The sequence below is a fragment of the Schistocerca nitens genome, chromosome 3 (genome assembly GCF_023898315.1).
Source record: "Schistocerca nitens isolate TAMUIC-IGC-003100 chromosome 3, iqSchNite1.1, whole genome shotgun sequence".
Lineage (NCBI taxonomy): Eukaryota > Metazoa > Arthropoda > Insecta > Orthoptera > Acrididae > Schistocerca > Schistocerca nitens.
Genome location: NC_064616.1, coordinates 485,625,266 through 485,649,219, shown reverse-complemented (window position 1 = coordinate 485,649,219; position 23,954 = coordinate 485,625,266). Strand labels below are relative to the sequence as shown.

Genomic DNA, 23,954 nt, shown 5'->3' with positions numbered 1-23,954 from the left:
CCATCTCCTCAGCCATTGGCATCCTTGTTCTCCCCTCTCCCCCACCTCACCCTTCTTCCCCTCTTGGCAGGTCTCCGGACTCGCACACGCTAAGTGGACATTCGTGCGCCAGAGATCATCGCTATCAGTGCCTCGTGTGTACCGTCGTGTTTAGTGTTCAGTGCTCACCGTCACACTCCATCGTTCACGAGTGCCATCGACATCTTCAGTGTCTGTACTTCGTGTCAACAGTTTGTAGTGTGGATTGTCATCGAGTGTGAACAGCTTCATGTTTTTTATGTTCCTGTGTCTACTGTTTTTTCCCCGCCATTTTGTTCCAACCCATGTGTCTTCTCTGTTTTATCATTGTACTATCTTTGGCTGAAGAGCGGCGTATTGTGCTGCTGCCAGCCTACCTGTTATACTGGTATTAAAATCACAATAAAGAGAAAAAAAAAAGAGAGAGAGAGAATCAGATGCGCCAGCAGTCGCAGCATGTTGACGTTACCTGAAAAGGCGCTTTTAGTGAAGCTGTATTATCAGAATGATAAATGTGCTAGTTCAGCGTTACGATAGGAAGGGGATTCGAACTGGTAAAGATCCGTTGACAAATGCAGCTGTGGCGAGAATGATTTCGAAGTTCGAAGCCACGGGTTGTTTAGACGATAGACCCTGTAGTGGCCGACCGAGCACAAGGTGTAATGCTGCTGACACAGTTCAGGAAGAAATGGAAACTATAGCGGGTTCGTCTATGCACGGGGAAGTCAGCGGTCGTGCAGTCGCACATCGCACCGGCATTCCATACACTACTGTTTGGTTGGCACTTAGGCGTACCCTCCGATGCTATCCGTACAAAATCCATCGGCATCATGAACTGTTACCTGGCGATTTAGTGAAGCGGAGGGCATTTGCGGTGTGGGCGTTTCAGAAGATGGCTGAAGATGACGATTGGTTGAGTAACGTGTTGTGGACCGACGAAGCTCATTTCACGCTCCGAGCGTCTGTCAACGCCCACAACTGCAGAATTTGGGATACCAAAAATCCTAGAACTGTCGTGGAAACTCCACTGCACGACGAGAAAGTAAAGGTATGGGTTGGATTTACTACATCTACCGTTATCTTCCAGGAAATGCGTGATTCTGGTTTTGTAACTGCTACCGTGACGAGTGAAAGGTACGCCGATATGTTACAGAATCGCATCATCCCCAGCCTGGCTGATAAACACCTGCTGGAACGTACGATGTTTATGCAGGATGACGCTCCACCAGATATTGCTAGATGCGTGAAAGATCTCTTGCGCGCGTCGTTTGGTGGTGATCGTGTGCTCAGCCGCCACTTTCGTCATGTTTGGCCTCCCAGGTCCCCAGACCTCAGTCCGTGCAATTACTGGCTTTGGGGTTACCAGAAGTCGCAAGTGTATCGTGATCGACCGACATCTCTAGGGATGCTGAAAGACAACATCCGGCGCCAACGCCTCACCATAACTCCGGACATGCTTTACAGTGCTGTTCACAACATTATTCCTCGACTACAGCTATTGTTGACCAATGATGGTGGACATATTGAGCATTTCCTGTAAAGAGCATCATCTTTGCTTTGTCTTACTTTGTTATGCTAATTATTGCTATTCTGATCAGATGAAGCGCCATCTGTCGGACATTTTTTGAACTTTTGTATTTTTTTGGTTCTAATAAAACCCCATGTCATTCCAAGCATGTGTGTCAATTTGTACCTCTCTATCTACATTATTCCGTGATTTATTCAGTTTTCAAATTTATACTGACTTTTTGATCACCCAGTATAAGACGCAGTCACAGTTTCCTTCTATCCGTTATGGAATACATCGTGTCAGGCTCAATTCCACACCGCAAATTTTTCGAACATGTATACCTAGGCGTGAATATAGTCAGGTCACAAAGTGAGGTTAGAACCTAGAAGTGTTTTCGTTCCGTTGTGGCGAGATTGGCTGGTGGGTGTGACAGCGTGACCAGCCGCCACGCAACGTAAGTCTCATCTCTCGTTTCGCAACCACGGGCAGTGGCCCAGGTCACCACACCACTCGCAACCGGATTGTGTAACTAGATTACTTCTTCTTACGCGCTCTTGGCAGACGCGATAAAAAGAACAGAGAATATTATGAAGGATCGGAGGCCGAAACAAAAATTAAAGTAACACCCGTGACAGCTTAAAGCTGCAGTTATTCGGGTCATAATTTACGGCAATATGTGGCAGTTAACACTGCTGCAATGTGAGGGCTACACTGCCGAGAAACGTAACCTGAGCAGTGTTATCTTCTTTTTTCCTTTCTATTGTGCCTATGTACTGCAATGGCACAGGATCGGTATGGTTACTAACGGATTTGTCATGGTTAATTGGGGCGGTGGTCGGATGTGTCGCCACTCTGTTACCGCCCGCAGCTCGTGGTCGTGCGGTAGCGTTCTCGCTTCCCACGCCCGGGTTCCCGGGTTCGATTCCCGGCGGGGTCAGGGATTTTCTCTGCCTCGTGATGGCTGGGTGTTGTGTGATGTCCTTAGGTTAGTTAGGTTTAAGTAGTTCTAAGTTCTAGGGGACTGATGACCATAGATGTTGAGTCCCATAGTGCTCAGAGCCATTTGAACCACTCTGTTACCCCTTGGGATGGAAAATGTGTACCCCAACTGTCTGCGTGTTGTGGTACTCATGCGAAAACGAGTGAAAATTTTCCAAATGTTTGCAAATCGTGTAACTGCAGAGGGACTAGTGTACCAGTCGGATAATCACGAAGTGGGATGTGGGAACCTGCCTAAAAGCAAAATTCAGGCTGCCCGGAACACCGACCCCCATCGTTAATCTGCCAGGTCTCGCTCACCTCCCTGTCGCGCATGCAAGGCCTTAAAACGCACGGCTAAATCAATTATTTCGTTTGACTTAGATAGGTACCAGGTATACGTGGGGAACTCAATTTGTTTGTTGTCTATAGGATTATCAGGATTATGGTAGCGGGCAAATGAGATAATGTACACTACTGGTCATTAAAATTGCTACACCAAGAAGAAAAGCAGATGATAAAAGGGTATTCATTGGACAAATATATTATACTAGAACTGATACGTGATTACATTTTTACGTGATATGGGTGCATAGATCCTGAGAAATCAGTACCCAGAACAACCACCTCCGGTCGTAATAACGGCCTTTATACGCCTGGGCATTGAGTCAAACAGAGCTTGGATGGCTTGTACAGGTACAGCTGCCCGTGCAGCTTCAACACGATACCACAGTTCGTCAAGAGTAGTGACTGGCGTATTGTGACGAGCCAGTTGCTCGGCCACCATTGACCAGACGGTTTCAGTTGGTGAGAGATCTGGAGAATGTGCTGGCCAGGGCAGCAGTCGAACATTTTCTGTATCCAGAAAGGCCCGTACAGGACCTACAACATGCGGTCGTGCATTATCCTGCTGAAATGTAGGGTTTCGCAGGGATGGAATGAAGGGTAGAGCCACGGGTCGTAACACATCCGAAATGTAACGTCCACTGTTCAAATTGCCGTCAATGTGAACAAGAGGTGACCGAGATGTGTAACCAATGGCACCCCATACCATCACGCTGGGTGATACGCCAGTATGGCGATGACGAATACACGCTTCCAATGTGCGTTCACTGCGATGTCGCCAAACATGGATGCGACCATCATGATGCTGTAAACAGAACCTGGATTCATCCGAAAAAAATGATGTTTTCCCATTCGTTCACCCAGGTTCGTCGTTGAGTACACCATCGCAGGCGCTCCTGTCTGTGATGCAGAGTCAAGGAACCGGCCGGGGTGACCGAGCAGTTCTAGGCGCTTCAGTCTGAAACCGCGCGACCGTTACGGTCGCAGGTTCGAATCCAGCCTCGGGCATGGGTGTGTGTGATGTCCTTAGGTTAGTTAGGTTTAAGTAGTTCTAAGTTCTAGGGGACTGATTGCCACAGATGTTAAGTCCCATAGTGCTCAGAGCCATTTAAACCATTTTTGCAGCGTCAAGGGTAACCGCAGCCATGGACTCAGAGCTGATAGTCCATGCTGCTGCAAACGTCGTCGAACTGTTCATGCAGATGGTTGTCGTCTTGCAAACGTCCCCATCTGTTGACTCATAGATCGGGACGTGGCTGCACGATCCGATACAGCCATACGGATAAGATGCCTGTCATCTCGACTGCTAGTGATACGAGGCCGTTGGGATTCAGCACGGCGTTCCTTATTATCCTCCTGAACCCACCGATTCCATATTCTGCTAACAGTCATTGGATCTCGACCAACGCGAGCAGCAGTGTCGCGATATGATAAACCGCAATCGCGATAGGCTACAATCCGACCTTTATCAAAGTGGGAAACTTGATGGTACGTATTTCTCCTCGTTACACGAGGCATCTCAACAACGTTTCACCAGGCAACGCCGGTCACCTGCTGTTTGTGTATGAGAAACCGGCTGGAAACTTCCCTCATATCAGCACGTTGTAGGTTTCGTCACCGGCGCCAACCTTGTGTGAATGCTCTGAAAAGCTAATCATTTGCATGTCACAGCATCTTCTTCCTGTCGGTTAAATTTCGCGTCTGTAGCACGTCATCTTCGTGGTGTAGCAATTTTAATGGCCAGTAGCGTATATATCTACAACTAGAGCTATGGAATACATAAAGTAATATACACAAAGAGTATAATCTGTAAAAAAGCATTCTCGCGGTTACTGTCGCAGTAGATCTTCAGTAGTGTACGATAATTTCACTCTACGTAAGTTATAAAGACGTCTAAACTTTTTTTAGAACAACAGCACGTGTGTTTACTTGTTCATGGGCAGTGCAACATTTTATTGTTATTTAAAACTACTTAACGAGATCCTTGAGCCTTTCCAACAAATCGTTATAAACTTCTTGTACCAAGAGGCATATCGATGGGAAGTGCACTTTAAAGATAAACATCAAACTTCTGTATAATCACCAGTAGTCAAGAATTGAAGGGTGTTCGTCTGGTTAAAACTGATATACAGTTTCGTATTGGTATTAGCAGTTCTCGGACAACCTATATTTGCTATGTATTCAAAAGCGCGTTTCATAATTGTGCCTCAATTCACTAGTTAAAGTTTCGGAAGCAGTTCGCTTGCTTAAATAACAACACATTTACGAAGCCCGATATCTCTCTACAAAGTCCGATACCTCTTTACGAACCTCAAGATCTCTTTCCGTGCTAATGTTTTTTCTTGTGGAATGCAAATGCGGGAGAGCCTCACTCACCGCCATAGGCTCGTTTTCCCCGATTTATTGGACATACTGTGGCCCATGTGAACACCTCTGGCATGAAAATCTTTTCCTGCAAACCATGCCGGACAGTAGCTGTCGGTATTGTTGCCGAACGTATGGCTGATATTACCGACAATGTTGTTAGACCATATTGCCGGGCTGTATTGTCGGCAATACGCAGCTTCCATGGCCCGTGAAAATGTGCCCTAACCTATGAAATGTGCCTCGCTACGAATTTGGAAAATGCATCATACTCACACTTTAGCAGGTACATATGTGAAGTGACGCGACAGAAATTCGCCAGACGAATTCTTAGCCATCGAAAACAGATTCGTCAAAATACTACAGAGGTTGAGTTATGAGATATGAAGTCTGCAGGAAACTGACGCGACAGATCTGCGTTTTTCAGTGACTAAGTTGCCACCATATGGGACGCATTTTGACCGTCTGCAAAAAATGCTACTGAGAAAGGCAATATTCAACCAGCCATGCGTCGCGCGCGCTCCTTGTGAACTTGGCACATTATACACCAGTGTGTCCCAAGAGGAATTGTCACTATTCAAGGATGTGACAGAAACAATCATTCGAAGCAAAAAGTCTAGTGAGCGCTTCTTCATCTTCGGAAATGAGAAACATATCTCTTCTACTACAAGCTCTTTGCTTTGCTTATTTTGTGAGAGGATATTATGGACCAAAACGAGAGAAAATTGTCTAGTAACCGTCTGCTCTAAAATGTATACGTTAAGAGCTATGAGCACTTGTTCATAGTTCTTACGGTATGCACTTTAAGTCCATGTTTATTGGACATTTTTATGTTGTTTTGGTCCATACTTCCACCTCTCAAAATACGGAAAGCAAAAGTCTTTCAGTAGAAGTTTATTTCATAGCATCGAAGATGAAGAGCTCACAGCTCTTAAGGTATGCATTACAGATCTCATGTCTACGAGACTTTTTTGGTTCGAGTGATCGTTACTGCCATATCACTGATTACTGACCGTTCCTCCTCGGACACCCTGTATATTGTCTGGACATGATACATTTACCGGCCCTGCACGGAACGTATACACAACGAAACTATCTGACAGATAAATGGTTCAAATGGCTCTGAGCACTATGGGACTCAACTGCTGAGGTCATTAGTCCCCTAGAACTTTGAACTAGTTAAACCTAACTAACCTAAGGACATCACAAACATCCATGCCCGAGGCAGGATTCGAACCTGCGACCGTAGCGGTCTTGCGGTTCCAGACTGCAGCGCCTTTAACCGCACGGCCACTTCGGCCGGCGACAGATAAATAAATCTGTTCTTGATGAATACAGCATAGCAGAAAACCACGCCAATTTTGGAACGATGTCAGTTATGTGATCGACTGCTGTTACTGGAATAGCATAGTTAAGTGAGAAACTAATACAAGAGGGTCGTTAATCGGGGTCAAGTGTTTGCCCTCGGCGCAGCCTGACGATTTGCAATGGAAGCGGAGCATCGTCACGGGACAGGCGGTTAGAGCTGCCGTAAATATGGTCGAACGGGTGTTATCTATTATAATTACGTGCACATCTACGTCGCATACCTATGCAGCGAACGAACCGTTGGCCTATTTTGTGACTAACAGTGTCTATAAAGTCGTGAACCGCTTGAAAGGGTTGCTGTAAAATGTATACGCTCTGGAACGCGAGTATCTTTCGAATACATTTAAATATAATTTCAGTTTAACCCGAGAGTGTAGTATCACGTTGGATACTGACAGTAAAAGTCTCTAGCGGCTGGGACCTCGCATTTTATAAGCAACAACTCAGTTCCGTATCAATAAATATTTCCGTTTCAAGCATCATGTGACCCGCTACATCTGAGGCGGCGCAGTGGTAAGGTGCAAGCAGTGGCGTACTGTGACACCCTATTCGTAGGGGTGCAGATTCGTGACGCGCAAAAAACTGAGGGAGGACGGAAGGAACAGAAGAGGGAGGGCGAGGTAGGAGAAGGAAAAACGAAAAAAAAGAAGGAAAACGGAAAGTATTGGAGAGAACTGTAGTAAGAATGGGGCCGAGATGTATGAAAGTAAATCATGAGAACATTAGGTTTAGAATGTGTTGAGCAACCGTTACCTAACCCCCGCAATACCAAATGGGAAAGGAGGGGGCGGGGGGGGGGGGGGGGTTCTTTATGCCCACATTTTGAATATATTGTAATCTGGTCAGTTTCGTTATATTCTAAAATTTTGAAAACACATTTATCGTTTTAATAAATTCTTCTACCGGATTGCCGGCCGCGGTGGTCTCGCGGTTCTAGGCGCGCAGTCCGGAACCGTGCGACTGCTACGGTCGCAGGTTCGAATCCTGCCTCGGGCATGGATGTGTGTGATGTCCTTAGGTTAGTTAGGTTTAAGTAGTTCTAAGTTCTAGGGGACTGATAACCACAGCAGTTGAGTCCCATAGCGCTCAGAGCCATTTGAACCATTTCTACCGGATTCCACATATACAGTGTGGGGCAAATAAAAGTCGCCCGGAGAGCAAGGTTCCCGGGTACAAATAAACACAACAGAGGAAAGGAAATACAGCACTATCCTGACTGCAGCAGATGCAGAAGGTGACTATCATTCATCTCTTGGCACTTTTGGGCCTTGGTCAGCAAGTTGCTGAAGGCGGATCGACGCTGAATTGCTGGAATTGCTGCAGTCATCCAAAATCTTTCGCTGCACTTCTTGAAGACTGTGAGGATTGTTGCGATACACATTTGACTTGATGGCTCCTGACACAAAGAAATCGCACACTGACAGAGCAGGTGAGTTGGGTGGCCAGCGAGGGCCACCACCAGGCTGACCTCTGCTCACAGCTCTGTCAGACGTGAAGATTGTGTAAATGTGCTCCAAGTTTCGGCCGGCTGTATGGGCAGTTGTTCTGTCCTGTAGGAAGCAACTGTAGGTATTTTCCTCCCCCGTTATGGTGCAACAAATTGTTTCAAAACTTTGACGATGTAACGTGCCGACGTCAGCGTCTGATGTAAGAAGATGGGACTAATAATATAGCGTGCAGACATTGCACACAAAACTTCAACTTCTGATGATGCAATGGTGTTTCATAGAAGTTATGAGGATTTTCTGCTGCACAGAATCTGTGATTCTGTGAGTTGACATAAGCACTGAGGTGAAACCAGGCTTTATACAAAAAAAAAAATGTTCAAATGTGTGTGAAATCTTATAGGACTTAACTGCTAAGGTCATCAGTACCTAAGCTTACACACTACTTAACCGAAATTATCTTAAGGACAAACACACACACACACCCATGCCCGAGGGAGGACTCGAACCTCCGCCGGGACCAGCCGCACAGTCCATGACGGCAGCGCCTTAGACCGCTCGGCTAATCCCGCGCGGCCCAGACTTTATCAGACGTAAAGAACAGATCTACGTCTAAGCCATTCATTGGTATCGCAGTGAACAGCCACTCACAAAACTAGAGGCGCTGAGGGGCATCTGCTAGTTTTAATGCATGAACGACAGACACTCGGTAGGGATGCATGGACAGGTGCAGGTGGAGTGAGTATTGGTCCGCATGATCGACGTGATATGCCGGTCTCTTGCGAAAGGTCACGGGTTTATTTGGAAGGACTCTAAAGCGATTTCTGGTGAAGTGCAAACCACATTTTCTGGTGTGCGGGCACGTTTCGGAATGTTTTTTGACTTGTTCAAAACAGATCCTGTTTGACGCCATTTTCGGACTAAGAGTTGCATGGTACTCTTTGCTGGCACTTTGACACCATTGAATTTCTCAGCAAACAACTAACCACATCGTTTCCACGAATGTGTTGTTGCGTAACTTTCCACAACGAAGACCCCTGCTTCACTATGAATACCATCGTTCGCTTTGCACTGCTACACTCACACTGACACAGCCCGCACTACGCTCTGAACATTCACGTCCCGTTGTATCCACTCGCCCAGGCGACTTTCATTTTCCCCACCCTGCATTTTAAATTTTCCTGTTAATTTAAGCTTCAGTAGTACATGTCGCTTTCAGTATTTTCTGGTTCAGGACCTCGTTCACTATCAGTATCTCTTTAAAAATTCATTTTATAAAAAAAGTCAACAACAACGAACGAAATTTGCATTTAAAAATTTTTTTGTGGTGGTTATGAAGTTAGCAGCATACGTTTTGTAAGTGAATTGATATTGGTAAGAGTGTCCTAAAAGGTATTTTCAGGTTCTGGATCCTACTTACACATCAGTACATCTTTAGAAAGTATGTTGTTAACATAATTTAATATTTTTTGGGTTGGGCATAAAGCACCCCCTTGGTAATGCGCCTACGGTCGCAGGTTCGAATCCTGCCTCGGGCATGGATGTGTGTGATGTCCTTAGGTTAGTTAGGTTTAAGTAGTTCTAAGTTTTAGGGGACTGATGACCTCAGCTGTTAAGTCCCATAGTGCTCAGAGCCATTGTTTGGTAATGCGCGTTGGAAAATACCTTGGCACTACTAGGGTTAAAACCTCTCTCTTCCTGATACAGAGACACTTGTTTCTTGTTTTTGGAGCCATTCTTGTTATGAAAAGTGGGCCATCGCAACGGAAGTATGAAGAGTATAGTATGCGTTTCATGTTTTGTTTGTCGCGGCTTTACTCTGATCGGCAATGAAAAAGGAATCGTGTTATTGTTGCAAGCAGTGCGACTCTGGACTGAGTGTTGTTCCATTTTTGAATTGTATCATACAAGAAAGAATTATTTAAGTGTGTATCTTCGCTTTCATTGTATAGTCATGTTGATCTTCGGGTTTCCCCAGATTTGTCTTACTTTCGGTGGCGTCCGCGGGAGTGCTGGGAAGGGGCGGCGGAGAGTTCATGCAACTGTCCGAAGTAAACCTGGATACTTCTTTGTGTCTGGAGATATTAGATTGATTTTAAATGAATAGATTTCATTAAATCTTAGCTAAAATATACTAAATGAGGACTAGTGCGTAGATAGTTTCATTCGTTTTATATTGAATAACCAGCGGAGAGAACTCTTCGACGCCCTCCTACTTGAGAAGCCGCGACAATAAAAGAGATCGCATGCACCGTTCCGCCTCCCCCACCAGACAGTTGTGCGCAGGCAAGCCAGTGAGCAAGTATACGTTTTACTTCACCCGTCCGTGCCGCAAACATAATACCTTGCTACAGCAGTACAGTGACTAAAGTGTCGTTTATAACGTTAAGCTTTTTTAACTCGTCATTGTTTTATTTGTATCTCTTGCCTGTTTCTTCAATTGTACTTGTACTAATAATCACCGGCCAAGTTATCGTCGATAGACTGTATGTAACCGGGAAAATAATCCGATTTCGCGCAAATATCCGGGATTTTCGAAGTGTTATCGAGGTTAGCAATTTAAGTGATGGCAGGCCTACTCTCAGTAATCGTATAAACAGGCAAAGCAGCGATAAATATTAACTAGGCCCATGTATTTTGTATTCTTGATTAATGATACGTTCTGCATCCTGAGGATCTTCTCGCTATGGATATATGGAACAAAAAGTGTATCTGAACAAATATGAAGAGTGTAAGTCGACATAATGGCACGCGCCTCTCCAGTCCAATCCGCAGCATGTACTGTCGAGGTGTAGACGAAGACAGGTTCACGCCCGTTGCCATTTTCTAACGTAGAGCAAAAACTGTGCCCCGAGCTCTATAGCCAAGAGGAAAAGGTGATTATACTCCTATGGTGAGGTTCTCGGCTGTCCACGGTGGTTCCGCACATGCGTCACAGAAGTAGCAGCATCTCCAGTACGAACTGAAATCTCACGGTATGACAAAAACATTTCCTGGAGGCAAAGCATCTTGCTCTGTTCGAAATGGCCTACGTGTTGATCTTGCGCCCTGTGTCGTCGACGAAGCATACTGAATATCTGTTTTAGATTTTCACTTCTCTCGACAGTTCTTCATTGACAGAGACTGAAGTAACACTGACCTGCGGACTCAAAAAATTTCTACAAACGTTACTGGAATTCAGCATACACATCGGAATGTGAATGACGAGAGTGTTCGACAAACTGTCATTCTTGCGTTACCGCAGGCTCTGATAAATTTGATATTCTACTAAAGTAGATAGCAGCTGCTAATTTACTATATCCAGAAAACTACCGCCAGTCCCGTTGTGCTGGTTACTGAGCCTCTGTTAAAGATAGCCAAGATGGTGTCACTCCCGTAAAACTGTGATTATTTCTAGACGTGATATAGTGCTTGAGAAATAAGTGTGTCTGTCTGGAGCGAAAACAGGAAATCGGGCCGCACTGAGTGGACGATCGCGTAAGAAGCCACGCCCTAACGGGCCAGCGTGCCAGTTTTGGGCGGCCCAGGCAATGACTGGTCGACCCCGCCTCTGTCCAGGAAGCGGAGGCTGTTATAGCAAGTTTAACTGCAGTAGAACTCTTGTCGCGAAAGCAAATGGGCCCAGTATATCAGTCAGAATCAGCAAATTCTGGTTGGCTGAATGGACATTACGGATATTCAAGATACTGATGAAACCACGAAATCAAGCATCATAGAAAAAAAATATTTTACCGGCTAGAAACTTAATAACAGCGTGACACAGTTAGACTGAAATCAACAAACATTATTTATGTGTATCATCACGGATTCTTTCAGTGAACCGGGAATGTGGGGAGTCCAACGTATAGGGTGAAGGCCCAGAATTTTCTGACCGTGTTCTTTTCGGTTTTTAAAACAGACCAATTTGACTCTATGCTCACCAACTTCCACTTAATTTCCACAAGGTACGCTACCGTGCATGGCGGACGGTGATTCTTTCCGTTATTTCGTCCTTCGTTTCTTTTCCCATTTGCGAATGGACAGGGGAAAAAACAGGAAAAACGACTTGCAGCAGGCACGGTTCAGCCTACCAAAAAGCAAATAGTGACGGTCCTGCTCATGTCACGTACCTGAATTTCCCCAGAAGCCATGCAGCTTGGAGTAGAGTCCGTCCGAAAGGCGCGAAGATCTACGAAATAAAGATTCAAAAAATGTGTGTGAAATCTTATGGGACTTAACTGCTAAGGTCATCAGTCCCTAAGTTTACACACTACTTAACCTAAATTATCCTAAGGACAAACACACACACACACACACACACACACACAATGTACGAGGGAGGATTCGAACATCCGCCGGGACCAACCGCACAAAATAAAGATTACCCAAAGTTTTCCAAACTCTGAAGGAGGAAAACAGACGTTGCCTTGTTTGACGAGAACCATTCCAGAATTCAGCTGAAAGAATTCAACAAAGCTACGGGAAACATAAATGAGGCTATCTGAATGGGGGACTGAATACTTTCTCTCCTCATCTAGAATAAAATTCTAGCGTCACAATCGCTATACCATCTCGTCGAAAACACGTTGCACTATTACTAGAGCAGCCCCTGCATCAACTTAAGCACTACTGACACTTGACGGTAAGAACGATTACTTATTCGAGTCTGCGCGTACCCCAGTCCTTTGCTTATATCTCGGCCTCAAGTCGATGCATACATACAGTGGAATAGTTTGGTTTTACAGTATCCCATGAAGTCAATCTCGAAGTTAGAGCCGCGCGGGGTAGCCGAGCGGTCCAGGGCGCATTGTCACGGTCCACGTCAGAGGTTCGAGTCCTCCCTCGGGAATGGGTGTATGTGTGTTGTCCTTAGCGTAAGTTAGTTTAAGTTAGATTAAGTAGTGTATAAGCATAGGGACGGATGACCTCAGCAGTTTGATCCTGTAAGACCTTACCACAAATTTCCAAATTTCGAAGTTGTAAACACGTTAGTTCGTTTGATGCGTGATATCTTTCTTTCATATTACATTACATACGTTTATCGAGCGTCCATGTAAAGCACTGATATCGATGTAATAACACTGTACGAATAGTGCAACTCTTATTTGTACTTTTATTCCAGTTTCTGCAATCTAATGAAAATATTAAAGCCTGTGAGCACTGAAAGGTACTTACATTTACATTACTGTTCACCTCTGTAATGAAAACATCCGCATAACTTTAAGCTTTGAACTAAAATACTTTGTAACCTACTGTGAAACAGGTTACCGTAAAGTCGTACACGTAACATATCCATGCTTTACTGACTATCATAAATCCACCTGATGAAGGAGCTATAATACTCTGAACTGCGATGTGGAAAGTATAATATAATAAATATCACTGGTTAAAGCGATTAGTCGTTATTTTAAACTGATATTCATCACAGTCACTGTCAAGCCTAACATAAAAGTTCACATTTAACATTCTTCAGTGTACCTGGCATGATATGGCTCCCACACAGACGAATAGTGTAACGAATAGGTTGGACGAGTGTCTTGTAATCTACGTCCATACTTGAACGTCACTGTACAGTGCATGGTGAAGAACTTCGTAACGTTACTTATCGCACCCTGTCCTGTTCCAGCGTTGTATGTAGTGCGGAAAAAACTGTTGTCTATATGTCTTTATAGGCGTACTAACCCGTCCTATCATGTTTTTTGGATCATTACCCGAGGGAAAATCGATACAGTAGAACAATTTTACAATCTCCTTCGGATATTGGTGCTATAATCTTTTCCGACAGCTTTTCGTATATCTTTATCGCTTAAAATTTCCACTTAAGTACCCTTAGCATCTCCCTAGCATTTGTAGGAACCGAATAGGAAAGTTAGAATTTAAGCAGTACGTCTCTGAATTGTTTCGCCCTCACTAACACGCGAGTAATAGGCCTACTTAAGAATTAGTCGTGCTGCACGACCAACAATGGAGATGCACAGCTGTTTCCCATAATCTGTACCAACATCTCCTCAAATACGCTGCAAAACACCGCAAAGTGCGTGACAAATGTTACTGTACCATATATATAAATGTTTCTTCCCATCCTATTCACAACTGGGACACAAGAACGTTGAGCCCTTGTATGGACCTGTGCATGTTGCTAGCAGTCTAATTTCATATTCACTGTCTACATCTACATATGCATTTACAGGGTATTTCCATAAGAGCGGGCAAAAATTTAACAGGATACAGAGGAAGCTCCACTGAACAATTTGAGCTAGGGAACCTGGAACCGGAGAAGCCAGCTTAAGGAGATAATAGGAATAAAAACCCATTATCGTGTACTTCTTTATTTACATTAGTTACTGTTAACTGCAAATACCCTCAGGGCACAATGAACGTACCATTTGTACTGTACGTTACAAAAGGTGCTTAAACTGACGGCCATCAACCTCAATCCAAGAATGACATCGGCGAACAAGATTCTGACCCACCCTGACAAATATCCCTGGTGTGTTTAGAATCACATCATAGGCAGCTACAATTCTGGCAACTAATTCATCTCCGCATCCACTGGGGTTTCATACACAAATGACTTTAGATATCCCCATAGGAAATAACCAAGGGGATTCAGATCATGTGACCTCATAGGCCGTGGAATAGGATCTCCCCTTCCAATCCAGCGACAAGGAAATACGGCGTTCAGATGGTTGCGGACGTCCACACTGAAGTGAGGCGGTGTACCATCATGTTGTGTCCACATCTTCTCACGAACAGCCAGGGGTACGTTCTCCAACAACCCAGGTAGAACTCTTTACGTGAACCTCAAACTGGCGATTCAAACAGTATACTGCAAAATGTCTTCCTAGTAATCAGGCTCGTCCTCCTTGTTTCCGTGCAGGAAATAAAGAATGCATACGTAAATAAACAGCACAGGTAAGCTTCTACGCATGTTAGCTGTAAATAAGCTGGAAAACAGTAATGCTAGACAAAGCGGTAGACAAGTTTACTTCTATATCTCCTTAAACTGGCTTCCCCGACCCCAGGTTCCCTACCTCAAATGTTAAGTGGAGCATTCTCTATGTCCCGTTGCATTTTCGCACGCTCTTACGGAAGCACCCTGTATAATCAGTTGTGGTTTGCGGCTACAGCTGATCCTGATATCTTATCATTTCCTTTCTTCCCTCTTTCGATCGAGAATGGTGCGTAGGAAGAATTAGCGTCGTGAAACCACCGTATGAGCTCTAATTTTGCGAGATGTGTATAGAAGAAAGAAAACTGTTACCCGACACCTTTTATAAGGCACGCTCTTGAAATTGCAGCAGTAAACCTGTTCGTGATACACAATGCTTTCCTTGTAACGCTTGCCACTGGAGTTTGAGCACCTCCACAACGGTCTTGTACTTACTAAACGATCCCTCAACGAAACGTGCCGCTCATCGTTGGCTCTTCACTATTAACTCAGCCTCGCAAGGGTCCCAAAGTGCTAAGAAGTACTTGAGAATCGGCCGAACAATTGTCTTGTACACAGTTTCTTTTGTGGATGATTTACATGTCCTTAAGACTCTTCCCATTAATGTCGGCGTGGCATCTACTTTTCTTACATTTAGTTTAATACGGTCATTCCACTTTAGGCCGCTCTTGATGTTTCCATAGGTAGGTATTTTACAGCTGCTACTTTTACTTGGTTGATCTGGGGAGAAGGACCAAACAGCGAGGTCATCGGTCCTATCGGACTAGGGAAGAATGGGGAAGGAAGTCGGCCGTGCCCTTTCAAAGGAACCATCCAGGCATACGCCTCAAGCGATTTAGGGAAATCACGGAAGACCTAAATCAGGATGGCCGGACATGGGTTTGAACCGTCGTCATCCCGAAAGCGAGTCCAGTGGGCTAAACACTGTGCCACCTCGCTCGGTACCGTTACTGTACCCAGTGATATATCGCCAACAGTGTAATGGAACAGCAAAGTTATCTACGTTCAGGGTCAACTCCGGTTCCCACACCAGTTATCGATCGTTGCAGGTCTTCCTGTATTTCACTGCAGCCCTCAGGCGTTGCAACCTTGCTATAGACATTATCATCGTCCGTGAGCAGCCTCTCGGAGCTTCCGACTGTATTCACTACATCGTTTACGTATGTTGTAAGCAGTAACGTCCCTATAATATTCTCTTCGGATATGAAATTATTTTTACATGTGTCAATTACACCCTGTTAATAACGTGCTGAGTTATATCTATTAGGAAATTCTGAAACCAATAACAAATCTGGTCCGATACCTGGTAAACTCGTATTTTCTTCAACAAACTCCAATGCAGAATTGCATAAAAGTGCTTCCGGAAGTCAAGGAGCAAGGCAACAATTTGGGCGTCCTTATCTACGACACTCAAGCTCCCATGGACAAACAGAGTGAGCTTAGTTTTGCAGCAACTCTGTTTGTGGATTACATATTGATTTTTATAGAGGATATTTTCGTTCTCCGAAAACGTCATAATGCCTAAGCACGTCAACGAAATGGGCCTATAATTATGTGCATATTTCCGCCGACCCTTACTGAAAACGGAAATGACTTGCGCCTTTTCGTATCGCTTGCTATCTTTCGCTGCTCCAGCGACCTACGATAAACAGCTGCTAGGAGGAGGATAAGTTCTCCCACATAATTTCTATAGAATCTCATAGGAATCTCATCCGGTGCAAACGCCTGTATTTGTTGAGTGATTTTTGTTGACTTTTCATTCTGGGATCACTTAACTCAATATCTACCATCTCGACATTCGTGTGATGAATGAGAGGAGGAACCGTACTACGAACTTTCTCAGTGAAACGGTTTCGAAAGGTCGAACTTAGTGTTTCAGCCTGCTCTCCATCGTCTTCCATTTCGGTGACAATGTGCTCTTTGAGAACTGATTAGAAGATTTCTAACCGCTTTCTGACTTCACATATGGCCAGAACTTCCTAGGATTTTTGGTCATATATAGTGGCCAAATTTTACTTTAGAATTCATTGAACGCTTGTAGCAATGCTTTCCGTATGGTCATTTTGGTTTCTCTCGGCTTTTGTTTGTCACCTTTGCTTTGACCTCGCCTAAATCTGTGATGGAGGTCCCTTTTCTTTCGTAGACTCTAACATGGCTATTGATCCACGATGAGTCTTTCGTTCAGAACGTCGTTCGGCATATACTGGTGGAAGGCGTCTTACACAAGCCTTTTTAATTTTCCGTGTTTGTGATCCACATCTTTGTCGTAGAGCTGAAAATTTGATGTTGACTGCTCAAAAATTCTTCAGTTTGTTCCTGTCACGTTTCCTAAGCAAAAATATTTTTCTAACTTAACGTTTTATGTAATACCTGGTGCTACAACAGTCTTAGTGATGACTAATGCCTACTTTTACATTAACTGATTATATAAGTCCATGTCTGTTAGTTACTAGGTCTTGGACGTTGCTTCCACAAATCGATTCTCTAGCTACCTCGTTTGGGTTTCTGATCTACGTCTTCCACTAGGTTCCAAACCATCGACTCCGGATACGATGCTGCAAATAGTGGCCGGCCGGAATGGCCGTGCGGTTCTAGGCGCTACAGTCTGGAGCCGAGCGACCGCTACGGTCGCAGGTTCGAATCCTGCCTCGGGCATGGATGGGTGTGATGTCCTTAGATTAGTTAGGTTTAATTAGTGATTAGTTCAAAGTTCTAGGCGACGGATGGCCTCAGAAGTTAAGTCGCATAGTGCTCAGAGCCATTTGAACCTTTTTTTGCAAATAGTCATCTGTGCTTCCACTCTGCTTGCGGGAGTAGATGTGTTCACCTATTCAGCCAGCCTTCTAAAGGAACCGAAGATGGCTTTAGAACTCACGCAGCAAGCGTCATTCCTGCCGACAAGAGCTACTATCTGCAGCCGATTGCGCACAGAGCGTTCAGTAGCTTCCGGCAAAGCCTCGTCCACATCTCGGAGCAGACCTGTCGGTAAGCAGACCGATTGCACTCTGCCCTTGTCCACCTAACGTTAGAGCTTCCAATGATGGACATATCCTCTCATTGTCGTTGTCCGAAATTGGCGGAAATATCTGCCACTGGCCCAACAGTCGAGGCCTCCCGTGCTGGCTCTGCATGTATTACCAACCCAGGCCAGCACCTCGTACCTGTTGCGAAGGCGAAAGAGGGTCAGCAGTGCTGCCATTTCCCTCATTATCTGTCTGCACAGAGATGTGTGATCCCACTGCTGTCTCTATGGGAGTAATACATACGAGACTGTAGACTGTAGGATGTCGTAGATACTGTTCGGAAATTCGAATCTTAGAATTTAGTGAGTAGGTATTCGCGAAATACGCTGCCGGAAAAAATAGTACACCTGGTAAGAAGACGTAGATTTTGATTTTATGACGACATATGCCACCTGGGGGATAGCAGATGTACTGATAATGGTTTCAGCGTCGTCCGCCAACAGATAGCGCAGTGGCATGGATAGCAGACCGCCATCTGTATCTACCCTTTAATTGCTTCCCTAGAACTGTCTTTCTGTGTTCTTCCCGCTACGTATACGTTGTAACGCTATACATACATATTTAACCCCGCTGATTGAGTCCAGCGGTGTATCGCTAATGCAGGGAATATCGAATTTCTTCTCCCACTTATGGTCATTATCTCATTTTCACCCTCATTTAAGGCAAGTTGTATTCATTAAAGCAGTGTATGTACATGCTTAACTATTTCCTCCCTGCTATTATGTGAATCGTTTAACATCATAGTTCCGTGTGCCATCTACGTTGCTGCGCCTTCCGTTCTTCGATAGGGCTTGGAAGCGTAGCGATTGATAACCGACGTCATGGCAAGACTGTCTAGCACAAACACACTATCCGTACATGAAAAATAAGCTATAAAAGACGGCTGTTCATTGTAATGAGAAGTGCAAACGTACAACATGAATTTGTTAAGTGGCTGAACAATTGTAATAATCATAAATGAAGGCGGTAAAGACACCAATAGCCAAATAACTTCTTAGATCATCACTCAAGGACAATGCCGTATGGTGGTAACAGTAATATTTAAAAAGTCATTACAGCTTAAAGTAAATGCACAGTATCGTCGGAAGACGGAATTTACGTGTAGCTCATATTTGGAAATGATGTGTGCAGCCAGGTTGCCACGTAATTGGACATATGAGCTGCCTAGGACAGACTCACCTATCGTGCATGCGAAATCAACAGAGTGGTGTTGCTGCCTGACACATTACCGCCAGAATGAACTAGAAGAGACTATTGCGGACATTAGTCTACAGCTACTGAGCTTCCATGGGACTCCGGGAAGAGAGTTCTACGTTCGACGTCGCACCGACCCTCCGCGGGTTCCCCTAACAGTTGCATTTGTTGCATCGGCGGGTCCATAAAAGCTGGAACGTTGGTAATGAATTGAAGTAAAGTGATCATAGAGTTAGAGACACACAGACAAGCGCCGGTAGCGTACCCACGCATCAGTGACAATGGCTGGCTGGTAACGTATCACTGGACGTCCCGAATCACTGTCTTCAGAAAATCGGGACTTGCCCATTGAGGAGAACGTTTGTGCGCCCGGAACCAATTTTCACGTATCTCAACCCGTTATTAATGCTCTCCTGAAAGACACAAGGTAGGTAGAGTGCCTTATAGATGTCCAGCAACAAAACATCTGCCAATGGCAGCCCAGGTATACACAGTTCATGGAAGTTACGCATCTGTTTCCTCTATAATTCACGCTAGAATATCAGCTGTCTATCGTAGATGGGGTAGATCTCACAGCTGAAGGTCACGTTACAACGAGGACACAGCCGCACTGCAATCCAAATGTTAGCTTACAATCGTACAATAAATCTTTCTCTCCAGTCTCTATATCCACCTCACTCAAAAATGCTCTGCACCACTCAACCCGGCCTGTGGCCGAAATTCATGGGAGAGCGACGCACTCACGTTGTACGAGTACTTCGCGAGGAACGCCTTTTCGGATATTTCCACCGACGCTCGACTCGCCTCTGGTTTGCAGCTTATGACGCAGATCAGTTAATGTTTAGTTGGTATTACAGAAACAATCCACGGCTATGCGATCAGTCATCAAAAGTACTTTTGAGCAAATATTTAAAAACTGCTTGCTAATAGTGTTTGTGGGTATTAACACACTAAATTTCAAACCCTTAAATGACTTACCTCTGTCCAAAAGTTGCGAAGTTACTCCAAATTGCTTTTTCGGCTGGTATTGCCTACCTCATTGCCTTATTTTGTTTTCCTTTTCTTTCTCGTATTAACATTAGTAAACAGTTCTTGTACGTTGTGGACGTCTATAACTGCTGAAATTGAAGGTAATTTATTATTAATTAGCTGCAATCAGATGCTTTTGTAGGCTTTTATTTTTCCATGATTATATTTCAAGGTTCCTGTCTTCAGATATCATGGCCATTGTTTCTTTACTAACGACGTTGCAGAATGCTGCAACGGAAATTTTTAAAACAATAGTTGTGAAACGTCGTAACTAAAGAAACAATGTTCACGACCCGTAACTAAATGTAAATTTCTGAAGATGGGGTGAACATGAAATGAGTGTACTCTAAAAGACGTGTGCTTTGAGACATAAATTGTTGTCGTGGCGTGTCGGGAAAGCACTGCCATTCATATCGGTGCGTTACCCCTTAAATATTAACGTCACGGACGCTATAGTTTGACTTTATGCACTAGGAGCGCTGTTCTAACATGACGTGATGAGGCGGCTAGCGGGTTAAGTAAGTATGTGAATGAGGCCCGCGGCTCACCAAAGGGTGCCCATGCCTGCTCTACACGATACTGGTCAATAACTCACGATGGAAAATTTACGGAACCTAATATTGTTATATGTAGAGTGGGATTGATCTGTCGCAGCTGTTACGTCACAGATATTCGGAATGCAGTCAGAGCCTGACATATTTTAACTCTCTTTACCTTAAATTTTGCAAACTAGTTTTTTCTCCGTTTTCTTTTCAGTTTATAGCTCGCGGTATATTGACGTTGCTTTTCCAGTCTGTGAGCTTCATGACCGAAGTTTAACTACCCTTGCGTCCGTCCAGGTTTAGGTTTTCTGTGATTACCCTAAATCTATTTAGGCGGATTTCCTTCACCATAATTGTCCTGTCCGAGCTAGTTCTCCGTCTATAATGAGCTCCTCGTCGAAGGGACGTTAAGCCCTAATCGTTTTTTCGTCTGTGATTCGGATGCAGTATTTGAGAAATACGAACTTCAACAAAGAAATGATAGCTCATCAACATAAAGTTCACTCATTACCAGCCGCTGCCGAATGAGAACTGCAACTGAATCTTCCGAGCGTAGTGCCAAGATGAAGCTTCGTGGATTCCCAGATTTGCGTCACGTATTTTTTCAGCCATACAAATGTAATTAACCAAGTGAGTCAGTTTATTGCGTAATTTGAAGTGTTATCGGCTTGCCCTAGTTCGTCCACGAAATCAGTGAATGACCCAACAACTAAGGCTGTTTCTTTTAGTTCTGTGATATCATCAGGCTGGGCGTATGATTCATATGTTACGCTATGAGTGCGTCTTATGATTCAGTAAAGCTTGCGGTGATTCCAGGAATACAAATAAACCTGACTGTCTTGCGTTTTAAGCTTTCAGCGTTATGACAGCTGCTGATTAATGTAATCTAGCTCCTTTATCGCACCACGCCTCCAGTAACCTTAGAGAAAAGCTATATATCTCAGAGAATTAGGAACGAATTCAGTTAGTCTGCGAAAAGTTCACTGTTTTCCCCACGCCACATAAAAACTAATCGTGCACTGATATTCGTAGCGTGTCATAATTTTAATGACGTATCCAAAGAGTTACTACAATTATTCTTGAGCTAAGCTAAAAGTAAGTGAAATTGTAATTTTTTGTTTTGTTTAATTTGCTATAAGCGACATAAGTATGATGTAAAATCGGCTGGTCCTGTGCATTATCGAGGCAGTTCAACATAATCTGCTTTTTCTTTTTCTTTTGTTTTCTGAAATCGAACCTGGCCAACGAACTGACGATTTTTGAAACAAAGACACTGCCGATTCCTTTGCCACGATTTTTATCCTTCTGAACTAACTCCTAGTCTTTAATGATCTGTTTATCTATAATACATCTATACTCGAGCCACATTTAAAAGAAAAAGTATGTACACGCTGTTTAGAGAGTTTTTAATCGAACTAACCGGTTAGTTGCTCAGGTGCGTGGAAAATTGGTCCGCCGCTTTCCAGTCTACGTGACATCGTTTGCTTTTAAGATGAAGCAGTCTATTTATGTCCAGACGTTTTGTATGCATTGACCAGTTAGATCTACGCAATAATTCGGTATTGCGTTAATGGGCGACGATTGTTTAAAAGGAGAAATTTAAAATGAATTGATTTCGTAGGCTTTCGTTTTTAGAGATCATCTGACATTATATTTTACGATATATTAGTTCTAACTGTAAGAACATTTTCATCTCAAAAGAGTCATCCATACTCCATGTGTTGTTGACTCACCAAGCTGAAGGCCTCTGATTGACGAACTGAGCGTTCTCACACTGATATCGCATTACGTTAACTCGATTATGAGAACTTGAGGTTTACTTCAAGCTGGAGAAATGATCTTTACGTTGCTAGCACTGAAGTACTGTTCAAAAGAAGCCTGCACCACTCTCTAACACGTCTTTCCAATATGTTTTCGTAGGAGTTTCTTTCTAATTGAAGTTGATAGCCTGTGACAAGTAGGAATGCTTTAATTTTCTATTGTGTTATGGAACTGTAATTCACTGAAATGAGGTGAAAATTGTTCATATATGCTTACTTGCTTGTTTTATGACAGTTGTAAGTATGGACAATGCAGCGGGAAGGAATAAATTTGCGCGTATGAAGAGACATCCCAGTTTTGGTTTTTCATGGTGTTCCCAAAATCATTCCTACCAATAGGTCATGAGAGAATCCTTTCCTCTTCCTATACATTACTAAGAGTTTTAAAATAAACTTAATTCTTATATTGTCAGTTTATCACTATTGTCGTTTTCAGTGTTATTTACACCCTGATCGTTCTTAGTTCCATATTTTATTCTTCTGTTTGATTTCTTTCGGTAAGTCCTCTATGACACAGGGTCACTGAAACAGATGTGCAGTTGAAAAAAAATTATAAAAAAGAGAGGATAATTCATTGAATAAGTTGTCGCTGGGTGTTGCATCAAGTGTTAATAAAATTAAGTGCGTAATACAGTCACTGCGCTCGTGATATACCCATTATTCTGTGAATATGGAGGAAGTTACCTGTAAGTGTACATATTTACGCAATTTTTGTGGTAACTAACTTAAGTTAAACACTTTCTCTTAGCTGTTAGCCAGTCCTGGTGTTATAATCGGGAAATACCAGTTTCCAGTTTTGCAACTTTGTTAGAGAATGGGTCATCAATAACAAAAATGTAACGTAGTATGGTTCTGTTGGCTAGGAGATCCCAAAAGTCAGGTTCAGCTGCCGAACTGCAAACGTTTTTCCGTCTGTCGAGCACAATGGCCTGTTTCCTTCGTGAATTGTGTGTTTAAGTCATCTGACAAGTGTAGGTGACTGTAAAGGGTGTGTGTAGTGTGGTGTTTGTGTTGAATAATAATGAGGGAAGTAAGAGGGAGTCAATGAAAGATAAATTGGCAGACATCATGGCGCCTCCGAGGCATCTGCACGGTGTCCAACTAAACGCCGCGCAACGTATGGGCGTCGGCCTTCGTAGTGTGTGGGTAACGTTGCTGCCGCTTACGTACGGATCTACGTAAAGCTGGTCCAAAATATTGACATTTTTGCCACCATATAACTCTGTAGCCTGTTAGAGATACTGTCTCCAATATTCAGAGACTAATTCATGCTACAAATAAGGTAAAAACGAGTACCATGCCCCCTTTCCTTCACAACTCTCTCCGTGTTTGCAAATTTTATTATTTCCTGCCATCAGAGAAGATATTTGTTGAATTTAGAAGGTTG

General features: G+C 43.8%; 1 protein-coding gene across 6 annotated transcripts in view; it reads left to right on the top strand.

The window, feature by feature from the left end:
• The window catches only part of LOC126249630 (pancreatic triacylglycerol lipase-like), a 486,518-nt gene that overhangs the window by 318,746 nt on the left and 143,818 nt on the right, over nt 1–23,954 (top strand). For 2 of the 6 annotated variants that reach the window (XM_049951306.1, XM_049951308.1), the window contains exon 1: nt 21,733–21,842. The exons of 3 other annotated variants lie outside the window; for them this stretch is intronic. The gene's annotated coding sequence lies outside the window, so the exon portion shown is untranslated. Of the gene's footprint in view, nt 1–21,718; nt 21,843–23,954 lie in introns of those variants that run through there. One more of the 6 variants, XM_049951305.1, reaches the window with a different exon arrangement.